This window comes from Podarcis gaigeae, assembly GCF_964106915.1.
Source record: "Podarcis gaigeae genome assembly, chromosome: 2".
Lineage (NCBI taxonomy): Eukaryota > Metazoa > Chordata > Lepidosauria > Squamata > Lacertidae > Podarcis > Podarcis gaigeae.
This window is the reverse complement of record NC_139679.1, coordinates 3,047,788-3,053,446: the sequence shown is the minus strand read 5'-3', so window position 1 is coordinate 3,053,446 and position 5,659 is coordinate 3,047,788. Positions and strand designations below refer to the sequence as shown.

The following is a 5,659-nucleotide window of genomic DNA, read 5'->3' as shown; positions in this document are numbered from 1 at the left end:
ACTTCAGGGCTGGGCTGGAGAGAACATGGGCCTGAGTCAGTATCAGGCAGGTACAACTTCTCTCAAAGCTCCTAGCAAGAGGCACATTTTTGGATGTTTCTAGTATTTACAGGGGCCTGAAGCCAAACACAAAGCCCTGCCCCCTCCCAATCCATGAATAAAATCTGACTGGGACAGCAGTAAAATCTTCCTTCAATGCTGGTGATGGAATAGCATCCTCCACCACACCTGAGGGTATCTGGCAAGCTTGAGGGATAAAGGGCAGGCCATGGGGCAGACACAGCTCTGCCCTCCAACCAGTGGTGTAGCGTGGGTTGTCAGCACCCGGGGCAAGGCAAGTAATTTGCGCCCCCTAACCCGTGGATTTGCGCCCCCTAACCCTAACCCCCAGATGTTGCGCCCGGTGCGGCCGGCTCCCCCTGCACCCCCACACTACGCCACTGCCTCCAACACCTCACAGTTGCTCCTTGCCCACCAGCCTCTACTGCATGGAGCAGCCGCCATACATTTAAAGCACATGACTTTCCCTCAAGAATCCTGGGAACAGTAGTTTGTTAAGGGTGCTGGGAACTGAAGTTCTGTGAGAAGGAGGAAACTACAGTTCCCAGGATTCTTTGGGGAAAGCCAAGCCTGTTAAATGTTCGGTGTGTATGTTGGATCTGCATAATGTAGGCCAGCCCTGTGTTAAACTTCATGTGTATCAAAATGGTGATATATAACATCATTGGGTGGAACCAGAGCCAATAGCGGGTCTTTTTCTTTCTTTCTCTCACTTTGTTTCTGTCTCCCCTCTTGCCTCCCTATGCTGCTGGGGGATGGACACGCAGGGGGCTTCTTCCTCCTGCTAGCCTTCCATATGTTTTGGCTCCCCCCCCCCCAAGGTTCTCCCTTTCTTTCCCCTGTGCCTTTGGCCTCTCCCTCTGGCTCTTTCCACCCCTTTGGCCTCTCCCTCTGGCTCTCTCCACCCCCACATAAAATTAAGCTAAGGGTCACACACAGACTCTGAGTTGCAGGTTCCCCTGAGGTACCACTAATGCCTTTGCAGTTTTGCTGTCAGGTGTCAGTGAGAGAGTGAGTCCCAAGTATCTTTCTCTAGAGCAGGGATGGAGATCTGTGGCCCTCTAGAAGTTGTTGGGCTCCAGCTCCTAGCAGCCCCAGAGAGCGTGGCCAATGGTCAGGGGCAATGGGCGTTGGGGTCCAGCGGCACCTGCGGGGCCACAGATGTTCCCCATCCCTGCTGTCGAGAGAGCCTTGCTCACTTGGCGCATCTTTTTCCTGACTTCTGTGGGCTGCCACACCCCACCTGCGGAATGTAGCTGTTTGAAGGAAGCGCTCCAAGCGGTGTGGTCCCACCCTCTGCCCTGCCCTGAGGAGCAACATGCTGATAAGCAGGAGGCTGTGCTGTGCGCACGTACAATCCTGCTGGCCCTCCAGTTCAGCAGGAAGCCCACACCTTTTGTCTGCCACGGGGCCCACTGCATTCCTGGTTTATCACAAAGGCATCAGATGGAGAGACATGGCCCTACACCAAGACACCCACATCTCCCCCCCCTGCTCTGTTCACCTTTTGTAGGGGCAACACTGCCAATTGTCCCTGGAGTACAAAAGGTCACAGGCCAATACACCCAGTTCCTTGCATGCAGGGGTGAGCCACTCAGGTCTCATCTTCAGGGATCGTTGTGGGTGCACGGTGAGGTCGCTTCACAAGGCACTTCTGGGCTGATTGCAAACTCCAGCCCATTCCTGCTCCAGGGGCTGGTTACCTCCTTAGCTGTCTCTTTGATCTCTTCTGTGGAGGAGGTATTAGGGCCATCAGTTCAAAATGACAGGCAGAAGCATCACCTCCAGCTTTTGCAGCAGTATTTATTTACCATGTCCTCCCTCAAAGAGCAAACCTTGAGGCCCTATGCTGAGCCTTCAAACAGGGCCACTCCCAGGCAAAGTAGGGTTTTTTCTTGCATAATCGAGGTACTCCCAAGGTATGTGTGGAATATGGACTTTTAATTAAAAGAAAAGGAAGAAAAAATGAAACCAAATTAGCTCATTGGCCTCTAGGAGCAATGGGCAGTTGAATGTCAGATTAGCAGGGAAGGCAACCAGGGGAGTGAATACTGTGGATCCCCATCATATGCTCAGCCTGTATATATGTGTAAATCAGGAGTGAGGCATCTGTGGTCCTTCAGGTCTTGGTGGACTCCAGCTCCCATTAGCCTTGGCCAGCTTGGCCAATGGTTAGGGATGATGGGAGATGAAGTCCAGCAACATCTGAAGGGTGACAAGTTCCCCACCCCTGGTATATATAAACCTTTTAATATAAGGTTTATATACACCAGAGGTGGAGAACACCCTGGGTTCTTTTGGGAGGAAGGTTGGAGTATAAATTTAATTAACATATTACCCAAATGCCATAAGTCACCAGTGATCGCATTCAAAGGGAACCAACCCAGGATATGCATTGGAACTCCTGAGGTCCCGTTAGATATTAGCTTGCTTGTAACCGTATCATTATCTTCATCTTCTTAACACAAAGTGGGCAGGCATTAGATATCTCAGTTTGGGTGCCAAAATGTCTTGGGCTGGGGTGAGGATGTGCTACTCAGGAGAAGGACAGGAACTGGCAGCAAAACCATTGTTGTAATGTGGAGGCTGGTGTTTTATGTATTGATTTGATTGTTCCCATTTTTATTGGTTGTAAGTTTTTCGACTGGGTTGTAAGTCACTCAGAGATTGCCCTGTGATAGGCAACTGACTGACGATATTGTGGTTTCACAATTTTCTGATTCTTTTTGAGTATTTATTGCTGTCGTCTGCACTGAGCTCCCTTGACAACGATAATAAGCAAGCAAGCAAGCAAACAAAAACCCCTCGGATTTGCTAAGCCCTCTCCAAGGTGACCTGGCTGGGGTAGAACTGGTTTTCTTCTTTGGGACGCAAGAACTGAGACACATGAAGCAATAAGGAAGAAAAGTTAACACCTGAGTGTGTGCAGAATGCTTTCCCCTCACCATCAAGTCATCAAAGACGTTTTCATACATTTATTTACTTATTTTCATTTATTATTGCATTTGAATCCCACCTTTCCTCTAAGGAGTTCAAGGTGGTGTACATTAAGGTTGCCAGACGTCCCTGTTCCCCAGGGACAGTCCCCGGATTTACAAACCAGTTCCCATACAAAATCCATGTCCCTGGATTTATTGGGAAAAGTCTGGTAACCTCAGTGTACATGCTTCTCCTCCTCCTCCTCCTCTTCTCCTCACAACAACCTTGCAAGGGAGTTTAGGCTGAGGCACATCCCCAGTCTTCCCTGGCTGGAGTCGATGGATTTTTTTGTCCAACATCATCTGGAGGGCCGATAGTGAACTACCCCTTCCTTGCCTCTACATTTTAGACCTTTGCCTCTCCTTTTAGAGACTGAGCACAGCACGGCTCTATATTGCATAAGGTGCTCCACCATGAGAACCAACACAGGAAGCAGAAGCTGATAAGCTTATCAGTTATGACATACTAGATGGGAGAACTCACCTTGAGGGTGCGCCCCATAGAAAGGGACTAGAGCTGAAAGGAGGGTTTGTGAATGGGGCCTTAATTTTGTGCGCGCCTGGGTGTGGACTTGCACTCCAGTCGGAGTGGGTGGCTGGGGGAGGGGAGGAGTGGGGAGTGGTTGTCAGAGTTGGCAGACGGAGCAAGCAGGGGCAACAACCCCTAGTAACGCACAAAAATAAAGCCCAACCAATCAAGAAAACAGAGCAAGAATAATAATCACAACAGCATCAAAACATACAAAATTGTCCAGCGCTAGAGAACAACAAAATGAGAAAAATTCAAGGGCAGCATCCAATACCACTAAAATGCACAGTCCAGAGGAGTGGTCCTTACCTTCTGCCTGGAAACTCTGCTACAGGAGGAAAGTAGAGCCAAAGCAATCTGGGTCCCATCACTGAGGAGGCCTCTCTGCACACGTCCTTGCGCCCTGCACTTCACATGACAAGTGCGAAAAGTCTCCTGAAGATCTCAGAAGTTCATACGGGAGGGAGTGGAAACAAATCAGGGGGGTTTTAAATCACACAAATCTTTGGGAAGGGCCGAGGCTCAGGAGCGGAGAATCTGCTTTGTGTGTAGAAGGTTCCAGGTTCAGTTGCTGGGTTGGGCTGGGAGAGTGACCCCTGCCTGAAACCTAGGAGAGCCCTTGCAGACAATACTGAGCTAGGGGGACCAGCTTCCTATGTTCCTGTAAGTTTAACATACCAGGCCAGCTTCCATGGGCCAGACTCCTCTTTGCCTCATGCATGAAGTGGTTGTCCTAATGGACAGTAGGGCTGGTTCTAAGTTAACCCCCCCCCCCAATGTTCCCCTTGTATTATTGGCCCTCTCCAATGTTGGTGTCCTTACCTGGTGGTGATGGAGGAATCAGTAGGGGCAGTGCTGTGATTTGTGCCAGCTTGCTGCAAGCCACCTGCCATTTTAAATTTCCCACAATGCATCTGAAGTAGCCTCTCTCCAAGGCGTGTGGGGACTTTGAATGGCAGGGGCTGCAGATGTCAGTGGCAGGTTCTTCTGGCACACTGGGGCTTCCACCAGCAGCTCCCTGAGAATACTGCTTGTTGATGCAGGTCCTGGCGAGTGTACATATACATATATATATCTCCTGAGTACAGAGATTAGAAGGGGAGTGGAAAATGTATGTGTGCATTTCTAAGCCAAGTAAAGCCGAAAGGTCGAGCAATACAAGTCATAGCAATAGGTGTGTCACACTACTGTGCAGAGCATTCCATGCTAGCGGCCTCTGAAGATGAATAGGCAAGCAAGATCAATATTGTAAATACATACCTGAAAAGGGACAATGACTTTCCATTGGGAGCTGGCCACTCCCAGGATTTGTTGAGCCCCAAAACCAGAATATATGACTTGCTGGCAAGTTCCAATGTGACACTTTTTTGAGGTGTAGTGTGGGTTAAAGTATGACAAGGTTAAGACATTGGCTTCTCTCCCCCACTCCCAATTTCTGAGTGCTACCATTTTTAGATCCCTATAGTGTCCACTAATCCTCTTCCTTGCAGACAGTTCCATTTAGCCGCTGGCAAGACATGATGAGAATTGTAGTCCAGCAACATATGGTAGGCCATAAGTTCTCCATGTCCTAAAATAGGTGTTTGTTCAGATTTTTTAAAAGAAATGGGTCCCCAAATCCATATTTGGATTAAAGGCGGTTTCTGGGCCTGAAATGGTTTGAGGATGTAGAGCAGGGTTTCCCAACCTTGGGTCTCCAGCTGTTTTTGGACTACAACTCCCATCACCTTAGCTAGCAGGACCAGTGGTCAAGGAATTGTAGTCCCAAAACATAGGAAACACTGATTTAGAGGGCCACAGGCTCCTCACTTCAGCTGTATGGGAACCTTGCCTCAGGCTCTTTGCCCTCAGTAGTAACCCGCACTGCCTTCTGCAGCTAGGATAATATCCTGCTGCCGCATTCCTCTCTTTGTTGTGAGATGGTCTACTTTGCTCTCCCCTGCTGGATTTTGCAGTCTCATCACAGATCTTTTCCACCACTTCCCTCACCACACCCATCACGGCCAGCTCCACTGCTTTCTGAGTGTTTATACTGCAAATATTTGCAATCTCTCTCTCTCTGGTCAGCTCCTTTGTGCAACCGGACAGATTT

At 49.2% G+C, this 5,659-nt stretch overlaps 1 long non-coding RNA gene across 1 annotated transcript; it reads right to left on the bottom strand.

The window, feature by feature from the left end:
- Nucleotides 1–1,843: 1,843 nt before the first annotated feature.
- Nucleotides 1,844–4,737, bottom strand: LOC310834351. Its single transcript, XR_014559215.1, has 3 exons — nt 4,390–4,737; nt 3,877–4,002; nt 1,844–1,997 (listed from the first exon to the last, which is right to left on the bottom strand). It is a non-coding gene; the product is annotated as an uncharacterized lncRNA (long non-coding RNA).
- Between the last annotated feature and the right edge of the window lie 922 nt (nt 4,738–5,659).